The sequence below is a fragment of the Zea mays genome, chromosome 4 (genome assembly GCF_902167145.1).
Source record: "Zea mays cultivar B73 chromosome 4, Zm-B73-REFERENCE-NAM-5.0, whole genome shotgun sequence".
NCBI lineage: Eukaryota > Viridiplantae > Streptophyta > Magnoliopsida > Poales > Poaceae > Zea > Zea mays.
In genome coordinates, this window is record NC_050099.1 from 87806632 (window position 1) to 87825939 (window position 19308).

Below are 19308 nucleotides of genomic sequence, written 5' to 3' on the forward strand. Positions count from 1 at the left end.
CCGATGCATGGATCTCCGAGATCCGGGACTACCTGAAGGAAAATATCCTTCCTGAAGACCATGTGTCCGCAGAGCGCATAGTGCGGTTGGCTAAACGTTACGCGGTGGTGGAAGGGGATCTCTACCGTCGTGGCGCCAACGACATTCTCATGCGGTGCATTACCCAGGAGGAGGGCCGTGAGTTGCTCACGGAGATCCATGGAGGAGAGTGCGGAAGTCATTCATCATCCTGCATGCTGGTCGGTAAGGCCTTCCGGCATGGCTTTTACTGGCCAACCTCTCTCTAGGATGCAGCTGAGATGGTAAAGTCCTGCAAGGCGTGCCAGTTCCACGCAAAGCAGATACACACACCAGCTCAGGCTCTGCAAATGATTCCACCCTCCTGGCTATTCGTCGTATGGGGGGTGGATATCCTAGGACCATTCCCCAGGGCCGTCGGCGGGTACCAGTCCCTCTTCATCGCCATCGACAAGTTCACAAAGTGGCTAGAGGCCACCCCTGTGGTCAATATCACCCAGGGTGCTGCTGTCGTTTTCCTCAAATCGATCGTCTGTAGATTTGGGGTCCCAAGCCGTATCATTATGGACAACGGGACCCAGTTTACAAGTCGGATCTTCCAGGAGTATTGCGAGGACATCGGCACCCAGCTCTGCTTTGCATCCGTGGCTCATCCAAGGAGCAACGACCAAGTGGAGAGGGCAAACGCAGAAATCCTCAGGGGACTCAAGACACGCACCTACGACTGCTTGAAAAAGCATGGTGCAAATTGGGCCAGCGAGCTTCCGTTCGTGCTATGGGGGAACCGGACCACACCCAGCCGAGCTACCGGGGAGACCCTGTTCTTCCTGGTCTACGGGGCTGAAGCCTGCCTTCCCCCGGAAATCCTTATGGGCTCCCCAGGGGTCCAGTCGTTTGATGAGTCTATGCAGGAATAGCTACGACATGAGGACGTGGACTTCATCGACGAGCGCAGATGGCAAGCAGCGATCCGAAATGCACGGTACAACCAAGCGCTCAGGCGCTACCACCAACGGTTCGTGCATAGTAGGGAGCTTGGGGTCGGGGACCTAGTCCTAAGGCGAGTACTGAACCAAGAAGGGCTCCACAAACTCTCCCCCAGTTCGGAAGGACCCTTCAAGGTGACAGAAGTATGCCGACTCGGGTGTGTCCGCCTTGCCACAACTGAAGGAGTGCCTCTTCCCAATCCCTAGAACATAGAGCATCTCCGTAAGTTCTATCCATAGGAGCAAGTATGAGGGGTTAAGGTTTCTTCTTTTTGTAACTAGGTTGTGCTCAAATAGTACTCAAAAGTATCTTACAAAGACCAAAAAATATTACAAAGCCGCTTCCCAGCAGGACCCTTGCCTTCTCTCTGTAGATCTTGTTACTCATCATCAGCAGGATCCCGCTGGAGGCGTTCGACCACCAGTTCTACGACACCTTGTACGCCCTCCCGGGCGGCGTATTCAGTGTCGGCCGCCGGACCAGCAATCACCAGCTCCAAGGACCCTGACAGCTCCGACACCGGGATGGGACTCATCCCAAGCGACACCGGTGCCGTGCTCGCCTCGCTGGCCCATGCAGCAATGCGCTGGACCCCGGCGCGATGCTCCGCCTAGAGATCTTCAAGTGCCTTCTTCGTCGCCTCCACCGCCTGGGGCCCTAGTGCCGCCTGTGCCGCCTGGAACCATCGTCGTCGTCTCCCTGCGGAGGCGACGTTGAGGCCATCAAGGCCAAGATCATCCCGCACCCACACTACTACTCGTTCCTCACTGCCTACCTCGATTGCAACAAGGTGGGGGCACCACCGGAGGTGTCGGCGAGGTTGACAGAGATAACGCAGGAGGTGGAGGCATGGCAACGCACAGCGCTCGGTAGCCTGATCGCTACGACGGAGCCGGAGCTGGACCAGTTCATGGAGGTGTACCACGAGATACTGGTGAAATTCAGGGAGGAGCTGACAAGGCTGCTGCAGGAGGCGAGGGAGTTCATGCGATGGGTGGAGTCACAGCTCAACTCGCTTTCCATCTCCAGAAGGTCGCTGTGCAACGTCCTTTCATCTGAGCACTGGTGGAAGAGGGCCACCCCTACGAACATCTCGCAGAGGTGGGCAAAGATGGCCGCCTGGAGGATGGAGTGGGGCGTGAGGTGCTGAAGTTGGAGGTCGAGCTCCTCCAACAGCAACAAGAAGAATGGCGAGATCGACAGCGCCAACCCATAGGAGAGGTAGGAGACGAAGAGCACGAACTCCCCGGCGGCGAGATCGCCAAGGGGAGTGGCGCCGGCGCGGATCCTTCCGGCGAACGCCGGCACGCTCCATCCGAGCAGGTTGCGCACCAGGTTGAGTGCCCCCTCGGACTAGAAGCGCTCGGGATGAACCAGCGAGGCCATGGGCGACTACGGTGGCGGAAAGCAGAAGAGCGCGAATGCAAAGGGGCGCGGAGAGCTCGAAGGCGAAAGGGCGCAGCAGTTGGGAGAGAATGCGAAAGCGTAACTGCTGCACGCGGGGTGAATCCCTTTTCAAGATAGACTCTATGACACCTCAGTGTCACCTAGAGTTCTTCCCTAAGCTAATCCAACCTATTATCACATGTAAATTCAGTAAAAGGGTGAACATCAAAAGAAAATACAGAATAAAGGTTTATAATGAATCTTCTTAAACTCTCCTTAATCTTGTTATGAACTTTGAGAGAGAAAGACCCTCAAACCCTAATAAACCCTAAGTAAGCCAAGTTAAGCATAAAGGGTAATTGGGAGAAGTCATGAGGGAAAATGCAAAAATTTAGATATGACCAAATTACAAAGCTTTAGTTCACCAAATAACTAACAAATCATAGTAATAGAGTTTGGCCTTTTGGTCTTTTTAAAATTCCCAAATCAGCCCTTGAACCATGAACCCTTGGAGAAATTCAGATTTCTGAATTTCTGAAATTCAGACCTCTTTTCAAAGATCAACTGCGATCTCTGTTTTTTGAAACTCAAAACTAGAAGATCCAAATATCAAAGTTGTGCCAAATTCCCTTGAACACGTCCTGGAAAAGTTTGAACTCAAACCAAATTCATTTGACACGGTTTTGGCGCAGTTTGACCTCGGGACCAGACATTCTGACACTGGCACCTCGGTGACGCTACAACTCCCTGTCCCTAGCCTAAAACTGTGCGATGTCCATACACAAAAGACAAAGCAAGGTCAGGTGAACAAATCCTTCACAGCGATCTTGCCCAAATTCGCGAAGATTTGCACCCAACCAGCGCTTGAACATGGGCAGAGGCAACGGGCACACGTGTTCGACCGTGGCTGACACCTCCGGTTCACTCCCGTTCGCGCACCGCGCCTTCCAGTGCACGCCCGCGCGCGCTCGCTGGTCCACGGCCGCCCGTGCACCGCGCCGTGCCTATAAAGCCGCCCCAAGCCTCGGCCATTCATCCCCACGTGCTCTCAAGACTTGCCCAAGTCAGAGATCACCGGAAATCGCCCCGAGCACGCCGTGCCACCGCCCGCCAAGCTTTTAGAGCTTCGGCCACCGTGGCCAGCCCACTCCAGCCACCCCCAAGTCGAGCCAGTGCTTCGGCTAGCTCCGCCAGTGGCCCGTGAAGCTTTCCAAGCCCTCGGACCAGGCCAGACTTCACCGGAAGCCCGAGATCACCCTCGCCGGACTTCGGTCGCCCGCCCCCGCACGTAGACCGAGCTCTCCGGTAAGCCATTCTTCAATTCCTCGCACCCATGTCTTCCCTAGCACCTAGTGAAGCTCCTTGACCAGTTTGATTGGTAATTGTGCCCTGGATAGGCCGGACTCCTCGCCGCCGACGAGCTCCCCCGCCTGCGCACGTGGACTGGCCAACTCCGACCATCCCCGACGGCGACCCGCACACCGTTGTAATCCCCAAGACCTCCCCTACGTCCTCGACCACCTCACCGGAGCAATCTCGCTGCCGGTAAGCCCCTCCGCCCTTTCTTCCGCCGTGGTTACTGTTTAAGTTAGGAGAAGGACCTCGGGTTAGGATTAGAAGAACCCGAGGGGTTTTCTGTAACATCAGTGACTCATTTGAATAGTAGCCTAGGGACTGATCCGCGAAGAAAACTTAAAACACCCGCCAGGGACCCCAGTGCAAAGTAGTTTTCCATTTAATCAATTCTGTTAATCTTTTTAAATAACTAGAGAACTTAGAAAATCCATAACTTGATGAATTCTTAATAAAAGTTGTCAAACTAATTTTGCTAGATCCTGAATATTATGAACTATCATTTAAAAATGATAAACCCTATGCTTTCTGTTCTGAATTTTTGAGTTTAAAATTAAAAACAGAAACTGACCAAACCTTGTTTAATTAAGGAAAATTAGTTTTTCTTCTGTACTGAACCTAAGAAAATTTTGTAGGTATTCAAACCTCATTTAGACACTGTTTAAAAATAGTAGGAACCCCAGCATTGAAAAATATGATGTAGATATTCATTTAAAGCTATTTTGCCCAAAACTTAGGAAAAATCAGAAAGGCATTAGAAAGTAATGAACAGTGAGTGAAATTATTTTTCCTAGTTTGCTTAAGTAACAGAGAACCTAGGAAAAATAAAGAGACCATTAGTCCAGATCAGTTTTAAATTAAAATGTTTTATTTAGCCTTATTTGAACTAAAAATCAATTATTAGAGTTACAAAACTATACCCAAAATGGATAATAAAAATCCAGTGGACTTACAACCACCAGAGGCCCACTACAAAAATAAAGAACACCTCAGCCCAACATTTTAAGTAAGGAAAATAAATATAAAATGATAATGAGGCATTTTTCAAATAACTCATGAATAACCCCTAATGATGCAATAATGGGCAACCAAAAATTTGCTAAGTCCATAATAAGATAAACCACCAGTGAAAAATGCAAACCTATGGAAAAGAAGCAAACTCATACCTATTGCTAATGATTTAAGAGAAAGGCCACTTAATTCAAATAATGCATACCACCCCTTCCCTTAAGCAAAAAGATGCCAAACTTCAGAATGATTGCTCTTGCGCAAAATAATAACTAAGAAAAATAAGAACTCTGTTGTTTGATATTTTTCAAATATAGTGGTAGTAGAAAGCACCTATTTGGCTTGAAACTTGAGAAAACCATAGTAAAATAACTAAAAGGTATTAATGGCTAGAAGTTTGTGTCAAGTCATGTTATAGCATCTAAAAGCCAGCAAAAATAAGTTTTAGAGAATTACCCACCGTTAAATAAAAGTTGTAGTTCAAAGCACCCCTTCTGCCCTAAAATTTGATAATTTTGTCCAGAGAAAAATATTCACTTTCTGATCCCCAAATTTTGAGACAGAGCACTATACACCAGTACCAAGCCACTGTAATTTGTACAGAATTTTTGGAAATTTATTTAACCAACTTGTAGTTCAAACCCACTCCAAAACATTAAAGAGAATAAAAGAAAAGGAAAGAAGAAATAAACCTCACCCCAATAAGTCTAACTTGAGTACTTATCAATTCTCACTAAGGCTTAAAAGAATTCAGTGGAACCCCAAAAATAAACCTACCACTTACCTTAGCTAAGTTTGACCCAATTTACCAGGTATACCACCCATGGGTCTTACATAAGTGAAGTTAACCTTGTCTAACTCAAGTAGATCATACACCATCAAAGTTGTAATTTCTAAAGCACCTATCATATCATGCATATATCTTACGCATTGCATTCATTAGATTGTAATCTTGCCGACGGAGAGTACGTGCTCATCCCCGAGCAAGGATCAGTCCAAGAGGAGGACCAGGAGCAGGCTTCCGAGGCTGCTATTGAGGATCTCCTCGCAGCCCCAGCAATTGAAGGCAAGCCCCGGTCTTATGCATAACCGTATTATTATATGCTACTTTACTACACTTAATGCTTGTAGGATTGTAATGTGCACTTAAGTGTAGGAGTTGCTTGAAACCTCTAGTTGCATGAACTTAGGAATCCTTTTTGAGATGAATACTAGTATGCTAGGTCGAGTAGCTGCTTTGCTAATCAGGATCTCGGTAGAAGTCGAGTGATTTTTCTAGCACTCGCGCGAGGTCAGGAATTGATTGTATTCATCTTGATAACGGGATATATGTTAGTCTATGGACTTGGATCCAGGGAGGATGCCTTGTCCATGAGACGGGAAAAAGGAATTAAGGATTAATGTGTGGATACCTGAGTCATGCTTTTGAACGTACTAAGCACATGCCGGGAAAAATGGTAACCGGTAAACCTAGTACCTGAGTGAAGCCGGGCACGGACTTTATCCCTCATGCGACCTGAGACTGGGTCTCCCATGCTAGCTATGGTGGGTACAAGTGCGGTCACTGCACGGCGGCAGCCGGGGTCAGTGGAGCATTGTATGCCAAGGCGGTGAGGCCTGGACGCGAACGGGGAATCGATGGGGACGGTTGTCATGTGTGGGGTCGGAGTACCCTGACATGCCGTGTGTTTAGGTTTACCTTGCAAGGTTAAAAACTCGATTCGCATCGTCTGCTTCTCGCAGCTAATGAGACTGCTTGACCCCTTGTACTGCATCGAGTAAGAAGTGAAATGAGGTCACATGAGATAACTTGTTGATTGAACTAAATGCTTGTCACCATGTATGCTTAGAAGGAGCAAATCTAGCTAAGTTAATGAGGATAGAATTTGAAAAAGCTAAAAATGGATTTTAGAAACAGCTAGTGCTTTTGGCAAACCAAACCCCTCAGCCAAACAGCTGCATAGTCTAGAGGTAGAGGAGTAGACTCCTCACACCGGTTAAGTCTAGCTGAGTATTAGTATACTCAGCCTTGCTTGTGGCATAATTTTTGCAGGTACCATTCAGGAAATGGTTGATGGTGTGACTTGGCCTACCACCCTGCCACCGGGTTGGACGGTCGAGTGGGATGTTGCTCCGGCAGGAGAGGAGCACGAGGAGTAGTGGGCTAGGCCTTGCCCATTTCCTCGATACCGACGACATCGATTATCCGCTGCATTTTATTTTGTGAACTCTTATTTTGCTACTCAAAAACTCCGATCTATGTAATAATTCAGCACTTAATTTGAGGTTTCCTGTTTTATTGTATTTCTTCTGTGACTCACCTTCGAGTGAGATTGTGGAATTTGATCCTGGTTAAGTGGCTCTATCAGACTAGATCTGAAGGACTGACGGGTTATTCCGATTTAAGTGTGTTGCGGCCCCTGAGGCGTGACTTAGGCACTTAAGCTGGAATAATTCGGGTGGTTCTGCCACAACTGGTATTAGAGCAAATTCCACCATAGAGAAGGACAATAAACCATGAATACCAGTTTTCAAAATCTAAAACTTGCCTAGAAACTGCTACGGATCGTCAGGACTAGACCGCTAGACCTAGGACGAAAGGCCTTAGGCATAGAGGGAGAAATAGGTGGCTAACTAATTAGGCCCCGTGGGCCAGTACTTATATTTTTGAGGATGCCCTAAAAAGCACCCTATTTTCTTTTGCGAGGCAACGTTACTTTCAACATGCATGCATTATAAAACACAAAGAGGAATTAAAAAATTGAGCTAACCCACTTTCTTTAAAAACCATCCGGGCTCTCTTTTTCTTTTTCCTTCCACCATAATCTTTACCTTTGATTCCCTTCCGCAGATGAATTCACCCACCCCCGCCAGTGGAGAAGACTCTCGTTTCAGTTCTGACTTCCTTTCTCGTGATGGCTTTCCTTCCATCTTGTGGGAAGTGCTTAACTCCGCCGGTTACCCTACGCCCCCTTTGTACACGGTGCAGTTGTATGAGGAGCATCGTGTACCTCGTTGTCGGGTCTGGCTGACTTTGGAGGCTCATCCCCTTCAGCCGGGTTGGCGTTCTCTTGATTCTGAGACAATTGGACTCAGGACGGACGACACCGTTGAAGCAGCAGCCATGAAGACTCTGACGACTTTCTGTGGCTACCATCCCCTGGAGATGGTGATGCACCCCTTGGGACTCTTCCCTTCTAAGAAGAAGGATGATCCCATGTGGTGTAACCGCGTGAGCCATGTAAAGGATGTGTGGGCAATGTATCCTGACCTGGTTGGGAGGATCACCGTTCAGTGCATGAGTGCGCTGTACCGCCTTCAGGCCCTTCAGAGCGATGCTATGGCACTCCTTGCTAACACCGCTCAAACTGCCAAGATCACTCTCGACAGTCGAGAAGATTTTGTGGTCGATCTATCCACCGAGTTGGTAGAGAAGGATCTGCAGGTGGAAAGGCTGAGCCAGCGCATCACCACCTTGGAGCAGCAGGTGGAGATCCGAGACAACACTATTGATGTCTTGGAGAACTAGCTTCACGATGTGCAGAGGGAACTCGAAGAAGCAAATGACCACTTGGACATGCACCACCTGGAGATGGAGGCCAATGAAGCAGGAAGGGAGGGAGAAGAGGCTCCCGAGGAGCTAGGACCAGCCCCTGGTGCCAATGGGACTACCTCCGCGATGCCTCCTTCACCCGTATCCAGTGTCGCTTCCACCGCTCAGGGTTAAGCAGTCCCTTCGACACTTTTAGGCGGATAGAAACCTATGCGAGCTTAGTTAATGTTAGATTTTGGACTAGGCTTATGGGTACTTTCCACTGATTGATGTAACCCTGTGAACCTTTGAAATCTGTGGGATATTTGTCACCATGTTATCTTCACTTCGAACCTAATATTATGATTATGGCATTTTTCCTTCCATATGAGATGATATCTTGTCATTCGAAACTGTGAGTTGGGATAACAATGGCGGCAATCTCTGTTTTCAGATGGCAGCTAGGCAGCGTCGCGGGCATAACGAGCAGGTTCCCCCGCCACCTCCTCCAGCTCCCACAGTGCAGGAGCTGATGGCCCAGCAGAATGAGATTCTGCGACAGCTCTTGCAGCGCCAGCCCCACCCTCAGCAGCATGGTGGAGGTCAGCATCAGCGACCTCCGGCAATGGCAACTTACCAGGAGTTTTTGAGCACGCAGCCACCCTTGTTCACCAAGGCAGAGGATCCGTTGGACGCCGACGTATGGCTTCGCGTCGTTGAGTCCAAGTTTCCCCTCCTCACGGGAGACTGCCCTGATGAGGCCAAGGCTCGCTTCGCCGCACAGCAGCTTCGCGGCCCTGCTCGGACTTGGTGGGACCACTTCCGTGCCATGCTCCCCGCTGATCGTGAAGTATCTTGGGAGGAATTCAAGACTGCCTTCAGAGGACACCACATCCCAGCTGGCATTCTTGATCGGAAGTTGAATGAATTTCTGGCCCTTAATCAAGGAATCCACACGGTACTGCAGTATGCGCAAGCCTTCAACGACTTATGCCAGTATGCAGGGTACCATGCTGATTCTGATGAAAAGAAGAGAGATCGCTTCCGCAGGGGTCTCAATACCAAGCTGCGGGAACGACTCAACACTGTCCGGGCTGATAGCTTCAATGAGTTGGTCAACATGGCCATCTCCCAGGAGGATTGCATTGTTGCTCACCGGGCAGAGAAGAAGAGAAAGGCACCAATGGCAGCACCATCCGCTCAGGCTCAGAGGTTCCGGATTGTTTCTCACAATCAGAGCAGGGGTTTTCAGCAGCACGCAGGCAGATGGGTGGTCAGGCCACCTCAGCAGCAGCAGCCGGCACCCAACCGCTTTCCAGCTCCCGCCCCAAGGAACAATCAGCCTCCGCAGCAGCATCAGTTCCGCCAGGGCAATGGGAGCAAGTGTTTCACTTGTGGCAATGTGGGCCTCTATGCCAAGAATTGTCCTAGGAACCAGCAGAGGCAGATGCCAGCACCAAATCAAGACAAGGGAAGAAAGCAGAAGGTGCAAGTCAGGCAAGGGAAGCTCAACTTCACTACTCTGGAGGAAGTACCTGAAGGAGCTCCTATCATGACCGGTATCTTTTCAGTTTATAATCAACCTGCTTTAATTATGTTTGATTCTGGTGCATCTCATAGTTTCATTAGCCAAAAGTTCAGTGCTAAATGTGAACTGCCATTCTCTCACTCTAAAGGGTCATTCTTGATAGTCACACCTGGGGGTAAAATTTCAACCAATCAATTAAACCAAAGTGTGCCTATTCAACTGGGAAGCCACATTATCAAAACCACTCTTCTTGTTTTAGGTTTGGAAAATGTGGACATTATTCTAGGAGCAAATTGGATGACCTTGCACCAAGTTGTGCTTGATGTAGCCAGCCGTACCGTGGAAGTTAATTCTCCGTTCTACGGGAACTTCACCTTAATTCTGCCCAGTCAAGCTTCTACTCAGTCATGTGCTTTCTCTATGACGGAGTTACCTCTGAAGAAAATCCCAGTGGTCTGTGAGTATGCAGATGTCTTTCCTGATGAATTGCCGGGAATGCCACCAGACCGGGATATTGAATTCACCATCGAGTTGCAACCGGGAACGACACCAATTTCCAAGAGGCCCTACCGAATGCCACCCGCTGAGTTGGCAGAATTGAAGAAGCAATTGCAAGAGCTGCTGGATAAGGGATTTATTCGCCCAAGCACTTCGCCTTGGGGATGTCCAGCACTGTTTGTGAAGAAGAAGGATGAAAGCTTGAGGCTGTGTATAGATTACCGCCCTCTTAATGCGGTAACTATCAAGAACAAGTATCCTTTGCCTCGTATTGATGTTCTTTTTGACCAGTTGGTCGGGGCCAAGGTGTTTTCCAAAATAGACCTTCGCTCTGGCTACCATCAGATCAAGATACGAGCGAGTGATATTCCGAAGACGACATTCTCAACCAGATATGGGCTATATGAATTTTTGGTGATGTCATTCAGGCTGACAAATGCACCAGCATATTTCATGTATCTGATGAATTTTGTTTTCATGCCTGAATTGGACAAGTTCGTAGTGGTTTTCATTGATGATATTTTGGTGTACTCAAGGAACGAAGAAGAACATGCCGAGCATTTGCATGTAGTGCTTCAACGTCTGCGAGAGCACCACCTTTATGCCAAGTTATCCAAGTGTGATTTTTGGCTAAAGGAAATCAAATTCTTGGGTCACACTATCTCTCAGGCTGGAATAGCTGTTGATCCTGATAAAGTGCAAGAGGTGATGAACTGGAAGCCACCAACAACTGTCCGTCAGATTCAGAGTTTTCTGGGATTAGCTGGTTATTACCGAAGATTTATTCCAGACTTCTCTCGAATTGCAAAGCCTATAACTGAGTTGCTGAAGAAAGAAGTCAAATTTGTTTGGAGTCAGAAGTGCGAAGATGCCTTCCATGCATTAAGGCAGCATCTGACCACAGCACCAGTATTAGCGCAACCCGACAACAGCAAGCCTTTTGATGTATATTGTGATGCCTCTGGCACCGGGCTAGGTTGTGTCTTGATGCAAGACAACCGAGTCATTGCTTATGCCTCAAGAGCACTCAGGCCTCATGAGCAAAATTATCCCACTCATGACCTCGAGTTGGCAGCAGTGGTTCATGCATTAAAAATGTGGAGGCACTATCTAATGGGAACCCACTGCAACATCTTCACTGATCATAAGAGCCTTAAGTATATCTTTACTCAGGCTGATCTCAACATGAGGCAGAGAAGATGGCTAGAGATGATCAAGGATTATGACCTAGAGGTACATTATCACCCAGGAAAAGCTAATGTGGTAGCAGATGCCTTGAGTCGGAAGTTGCAATGCAATTGCATTCTGATGGATTCTCGCATTAACACCTTGTGTGATGAGTTGAGCAAGATGCAAATTGAAGTGATTCCTTCTGGTTCCTTGTCTCACATTTCTGTTGAGCCAGATTATCATGGCCCAACTCAGTGACAAGGGAGTGCAAATTATCAAGAAGAATCTCCATCAGAAGATTGAGAAGTATAATTGTTTCCTCCAAGATGAAAAGGGTGTGTTATGGTTCAAAAGCAGATTGGTAATTCCTAAAGACCAGGACCTCAAGAGGAAAATTTTGGACGAGGCTCATCTCTCCAAATTCTCTATGCATCCGGGAAGCACCAAGATGTACCATGACCTGAAGCCTTTGTATTGGTGGACCAGAATGAAGAGGGAGATAGCCCAGTATGTATCAGAATGTGACACCTGTCAGAGGATAAAGGCAAGCCACTTGAAATCAGCTGGAGCTTTGCAACCCCTGTCCATACCTTCGTGGAAGTGGGATGACGTCAGCATGGATTTCATTGTAGGTCTGCCCAACACCTCTCGTCATCCTGATTCGATTTGGGTTATTGTGGACCGATTGACGAAAGAGGCACATTTTCTTCCTATGCACACCACTGATAAGGCTCAGAAGTATGCAGAATTGTATATTGACCGGATCGTGTGTTTGCACGGATTACCTCAGACCATTATTTCTGACTGAGGAGCCCAATTTGTTGCCAGATTTTGGGAACAGTTGCAGGAGTCTTTGGGAACCAAGCTAATCAGAAGCTCAGCTTACCACCCACAGACTGATGGTCAGACGGAAAGGGTAAACCAAATTCTGGAAGATATGCTGAGAGCTTGTGCAATCGATTGAGGCAGGAACTGGGATAAGCACCTCTCCTTGGCAGAGTTTGCTTATAACAATAGTTATCAATCCAGCCTAAGGATGGCACCTTTTGAAGCTCTCTATGGAAGAAGGTGCAGGACACCGCTCAATTGGTCTCAACTTGGAGAAAGAGAAGTTTTTGGACCTGACTTAGTGACTGAAGCCGAAAGGAAGGTCAAACTAATCAGGAAGAATCTAGAAGCTGCTCAGGCCAGGCAGAAGAGTTACCATGATAGAAGAAGGAAACCTCTCCAGTTCGAAGTGGGAAGTTTTGTATACCTTAAGGTATCCCCCACCAAGGGAGTGCAGAGGTTTGGGATCAAAGGCAAGCTAGCCCCTCGTTACATTGGACCTTATGAGATCATAGAAGCATGTGGACCCATGGCATATAAGCTGAAGTTACCTTCAAAAATGTCTGCCATTCACAGTGTATTCCATGTATCTCAGCTGAAGAAGTGTGTTCGATTGCCGACCGAGATCATAGCAGAGCCATAATTAGATATAGAGCCAGATCTATCGTACCAGGAGTACCCCTCCAAGATTCTGGATTGCAAAGAAAGATCAACTCGGGCTAAATCGATCAAGATGTACAAGGTCCAGTGGAGTAATCACTCAGAGGAGGAAGCTACTTGGGAAACCGAGGAATTCTTGAGATCCAACTTCCCCGATTGCCTACCTAAGGAAGCTGGTACGTAATCACACCCAACCCCTCCTCCTGCCCTTCGAATCTAGTTTTCAAAAATATGATCTTAATTCAGAATGAAGTAACTAGGAAGTAAAACTTAAAAGGGCTTCCTTCTGAAGTTGCAAAGAGAATGACATTCGAAGAGCAGTTTTACCCTAATAATAACAATAATCACCCATTTCCTTTAAGTCTCACCCTTCGCTTCACCCCGGGAGGACTCTGGCCCGAATCTCGGGACGAGATTCCTTTAAGGGGGAAGGCTGTGACACCGCAATGTCACCTAGGGTTCTTCCCTAAGCTAATCCAACCTATTATCACATGTAAATTCAGTAAAAGGGTGAACATCAAAAGAAAATTCAGAATAAAGGTTTATAATGAATCTTCTTAAACTCTCCTTAATCTTGTTATGAACTTTGAGAGAGAAAGACCCTCAAACCCTAATAAACCCTAAGTAAGCCAAGTTAAGCATAAAGGGTAATTGGGAGAAGTCATGAGGGAAAATGCAAAAATTTAGATATGATCAAATTACAAAGCTTTAGTTCACCAAATAACTAACAAATCATAGTAAGAGAGTTTGGCCTTTTGGTCTTTTTAAAATTCCCAAATCAGCCCTTGAACCATGAACCCTTGGAGAAATTCAGATTTCTGAATTTCTAAAATTCAGACCTCTTTTCAAAGATCAACTGCGTTCTCTGTTTTTCGAAACTCAAAACTAGAAGATCCAAATATCAAAGTTGTGCCAAATTCCCTTGAACACGTCCTGGAAAAGTTTGAACTCAAACCAAATTCATTTGACACGGTTTTGGCGCAGTTTGACCTCAGGACCAGACATTCTGACACTGGCACCTTGGTGACGCTACAACTCCCTATCCCTAGCCTAAAACCGCGCGACGTCCATACACAAAAGACAGCAAGGTCAGGTGAACAAATCATTCACAACGATCTTGCCCAAATTCGCGAAGATTTGCACCCAACCAGCGCTTGAACATGGGCAGAGGCAACGGGCACACGTGTTCGACCGTGGCTGACACCTCCGGTTCACGCCCGTTTGCGCACCGCGCCTCCCAGTGCACGCCCGCGCGCGCTCACCGGTCCACGGCCGCCCGTGCATCGCGCCATGCCTATAAAGCCGCCCCAAGCCTCGGCCATTCATCCTCGCGCGCTCTCAAGACTTGCCCAAGTCAGAGATCACAGGAAATCGCCCCGAGCACGCCGTGCCACCGCCCGCCAAGCTTTCAGAGCTTCGGCCACCGTGACCAGCCCACTCCAGCCACCCCCAAGTCAAGCCAGTGCTTCGGCTAGCTCCGCCAGTGGCCCATGAAGCTTTCCAAGCCCTCGGACTAGGCCGGACTTCACCGGAAGCCCGAGATCACCCTTGCCGGACTTCGGTCGCCCGCCCCCGCGCGTAGACCGAGCTCTCCGGTAAGCCATTCTTCAATTCCTCGCACCCATGTCTTCCCTAGCACCTAGTGAAGCTCCTTGACCAGTTTGATTGGTCAATTGTGCCCTAGATAGGCCGTACTCCTCGCCGCCGACAAGCTCCCCCGCCTGCGCACGTGGACCGGCCAACTCCGACCATCCCCGACGGCGACCCGCACACCGTTGTAATCCCCAAGACCTCCCCTACTTCTTCGACCACCTCACCGGAGCAATCTCGCCGCTGGTAAGCCCCTCCGCCCTTTCTTCCGCCGCGGTTACTGTTTAAGTTAGGAGAAGGACCTCGGGTTAGGATTAGAAGAACCCGAGGGGTTTTCTGTAACATCAATGACTCATTTGAATAGTAGCCTAGGGACTGATCCGCGAAGAAAACTTAAAACACCCGCCAGGGACCCCAGTGCAAAGTAGTTTTCCATTTAATCAATTCTGTTAATCTTTTTAAATAACCAGAGAACTTAGAAAATCCATAACTTGATGAATTCTTAATAAAAAGTTGTCAAACTAATTTTGCTAGATCCTGAATGATATGAACTATCATTTAAAAATGATAAATCTTATGCTTTCTGTTCTGATTTTTTGAGTTTAAAATTAAAAACAGAAACTCACCAAACCTTGTTTAATTAAGGAAAATTAGTTTTTCTTCTGTACTGAACCTAAGAAAATTTGTAGGTATTCAAACCTCATTTAGACACTGTTTAAAAATAGTAGGAACCCCAGCATTGAAAAATATGATGTAGATATTCATTTAAAGCTATTTTGCCCAAAACTTAGGAAAAATCAGAAAGGCATTAGAAAGTAATGAACAGTGAGTGAAATTATTTTTCCTAGTTTGCTTAAGTAACAGAGAACCTAGGAAAAATAAAGAGACCATTAGTCCAGATCAGTTTTAAATTAAAATGTTTTATTTAGCCTTATTTGAACTGAAAATCAATTATTAGAGTTACAAAACTATACCCAAAATGAATAATAAAAATCCAGTGGACTTACAACCACCAGAGCCCCACTACAAAAATAAAGAACACCTCAGCCCAACATTTTAAGTAAGGAAAATAAATATAAAATGATAATGAGGCATTTTTCAAATAACTCATGAATAACCCCTAATGATGCAATAATGGGCAACCAAAAATTTGCTAAGTCCATAATAAGATAAACCACCAGTGAAAAATGCAAACCTATGGAAAAGAAGCAAACTCATACCTATTGCTAATGATTTAAGAGAAAGGTCACTTAATTCAAATAATGCATACCACCCCTTCCCTTAAGCAAAAAGATGCCAAACTTCAGAATGATTGCTCTTGCGCAAAATAATAACTAAGAAAAATAAGAACTCTGTTGTTTGATATTTTTCAAATATAGTGGTAGTAGAAAGCACCTATTTGGCTTGAAACTTGAGAAAACCGTAGTAAAATAACTAAAAGGTATTAATGGCTAGAAATTTGTGCCAAGTCATGTTATAGCACCTAAAAGCCAGCAAAAATAAGTTTTAGAGAATTACCCGCTGTTAAATAATAGTTGTAGTTCAAAGCACCCCTTCTGCCCTAAAATTTGATAATTTTGTCCAGAGAAAACTGTTCACTTTCGGATCCCCAAATTTTGAGACAGAGAAATATACACCAGTACCAAGCCACTGTAATTTTTACAGAATTTTTAGAATTTTATTTAAGCAACTTGTAGTTCAAACCCACTCCAAAACATTAAAGAGAATAAAAGAAAAGGAAAGAAGAAATAAACCTCACCCCAATAAGTCTAACTTGAGTACTTATCAATTCTCACTAAGGCTTAAAACAATTCAGTGGAACCCCAAAAATAAACCTACCACTTACCTTAGCTAAGTTTGACCCAATTTACCAGGTATACCACCCAAGGGTCTTACATAAGTGAAGTTAACCTTGTCTAACTCAAGTAGATCATACACCGTCAAAGTTGTAATTTCTAAAGCACCTATCATATCATGCATATATCTTACGCATTGCATTCATTAGATTGTAATCTTGCCGACGGAGAGTACGTGTTCATCCCAGAGCAAGGATCTGTCCAAGAGGAGGACCAGGAGCAGGCTTCCGAGGCTGCTATTGAGGATCTCCCCGCAGCCCCAGCAATTGAAGGCAAGCCCCGGTCTTATGCATAACCGTATTATTATATGCTACTTTACTACACTTAATGCTTGTAGGATTGTAATGTGCACTTAAGTGTAGGAGTTGCTTGAAACCTCTAGTTGCATGAACTTAGGAATCCTTTTTGAGATGAATACTAGTATGCTAGGTCGAGTAGCTGCTTTGCTAATCAGGATCTCGGTAGAAGTCGAGTGATTTTTCTAGCACTCGCGCGAGGTCAGGAATTGATTGTATTCATCTTGATAACAGGATATATGTTAGTCTATGGACTTGGATCCAGGGAGGATGCCTTGTCCATGAGACGGGAAAAAGGAATTAAGGATTAATGTGTGGATACCTGAGTCAAGCTTTTGAACGTACTAAGCACATGCCGGGAAAAATAGTAACCGGTAAACCTAGTACCTGAGTGAAGCCGGGCGCGGACTTTATCCCTCATGCGACCTGGGACTGGGTCTCCCATGCTAGCTATGGTGGGTACAAGTGCGGTCACTGCACGACGGCAGCCGGGGTCAGTGGAGCATTGTATGCCAAGGCGGTGAGGCCTGGACGCGAACGGGGAATCGATGGGGACGGTTGTCATGTGTGGGGTCGGAGTACCCTGACATGCCGTGTGTTTAGGTTTACCTTGCAAGGTTAAAAACTCGATTCGCATCGTCTGCTTCTCGCAGCTAATGAGACTGCTTGACCCCTTGTACTGCATCGAGTAAGAAGTGAAATGAGGTCACATGAGATAACTTGTTGATTGAACTAAATGCTTGTCACCATGTATGCTTAGAAGGAGCAAATCTAGCTAAGTTAATGAGGATAGAATTTGAAAAAGCTAAAAATGGATTTTAGAAACCGCTAGTGCTTTTGGCAAACCAAATCCCTCAGCCAAACAGCTGCATAGTCTAGAGGTAGAGGAGTAGACTCCTCACACCGGTTAAGTCTAGCTGAGTATTAGTATACTCAGCCTTGCTTGTGGCATAATTTTTGCAGGTACCATTCAGGAAATGGTTGATGGTGTGACTTGGCCTACCACCCTGCCACCGGGTTGGACGGTCGAGTGGGATGTTGCTCCGGCAGGAGAGGAGCACGAGGAGTAGTGGGCTAGGCCTTGCCCATTTCCTCGATACCAACGACATCGATTATCCGCTGCATTTTATTTTGTGAACTCTTATTTTGCTACTCAAAAACTCCGATCTATGTAATAATTCAGCACTTAATTTGAGGTTTCCTATTTTATTGTATTTCTTCTGTGACTCACCTTCGAGTGAGATTGTGGAATTTGATCCTGGTTAAGTGGCTCTATCAGACTAGATCTGAAGGACTGACGGGTTATTCCGATCTAAGTGTGTTGCGGCCCCTGAGGCGTGACTTAGGCACTTAAGCTAGAATAATTCGGGTGGTTCTGCCACAGACTCTCCCGCTCGCACCTCGAGATGCTGCAGAAAATCTCGCCCGACCCGCACCAAAGCAACCCAACCTATGACACGGGGGCCTAGGTCCACAGGTCATACAACTGGTCTGCTGGTCTCCAGGTGCGAAGATGGCAAACCGCCACGCGAGGAGTGAACCACCTCCCGCGGTAGTGCGCCTCTTCATCTCCGGCAAAAACAACGGCCCAGTCTGTGACATGGGGGCCCAGGCCCACAAGTCATACTCCTTCGGCGTCGGTTCCTGGGTGCAGAAAGAGCGAACCGCCTCTCGCGCCAGTACTGCGCCTCCTCAGGGCCACCGTAGAAGACAGAGAAGGTGATTTTTTAAAACCAATGCAGCGGTATCAAGGCGCCTCTCGCGTGGCCCAGTGAAAGCATCAGGCGTGGGGGCCACAGGTCAGTCAGCCGCGGGGACAGACATGGCAGTTTGCGTGACCGAAGGCGGATTGGCGGTGATTACGTCAGCAAACGCACAGAAGCGGCGCACCAATCGCTAATCAATCTTTGGCCCCACCTGCAGGCTCGTATCCTCCCCTGAGGTGGGCCCGGGGGCCACTGTCGGTACCCTAGAACAGGGGTACCCCTTACTAGAGCATGAAGACGCGGTACCCGCGCGGCTACCTCTAGTCGCATGATAAACAACACCCGACCCCACCACGTGGACGGCTCCGGGGCCGCCACGTGGCCAGAGAAGACGATATACTCCAAGGTATCAACAGTGGGTCCGGACCCCCATGGGAAAGTGCCGGACCCCTGTATATATAGACCAGACCTCTGGTAAGGTCCAGGACTTCCACGGGTGCAAACCGGACCCCTGGGATGGGTTCCGGACCCCTCTGCGTGGGGTCCGGGCCACTCACGGTAGGGTCCCGGGATTCTGGGACAAAGAATACCCAGGCCTTAATCAAGGCCAGGCGGTGGTCTGGAGCCGACACGTGTTCGGACCATACTGTATGCGCCTCTGCTCCACACTCAGGCGGAGCCCCGATGCTGCCACGTGGCATGGTGCACGTGACGTAAGCCAACAGGCGGAGCCTCACGTAAGGCCTCTAGGCCGCACGACCTCCGCATTTATTGCGGATAAGGCGTGCCGCCTGTCCATTCCACTGGCAGGTGATGTGCCGCCTCGACATTTAATGAGCCCTGTCCATTCCACTGGCAGGCGATGTGCCGCCTCAACATTTAATGAGCCCTA

At 47.5% G+C, this 19308-nt stretch overlaps 1 pseudogene; it reads left to right on the forward strand.

Moving 5' to 3' along the window:
• The first annotated feature begins 1606 nt into the window (after positions 1 to 1606).
• LOC118477063 (uncharacterized) overlaps positions 1607 to 19308 on the forward strand; it is a 50601-nt pseudogene continuing 32899 nt past the window's right edge.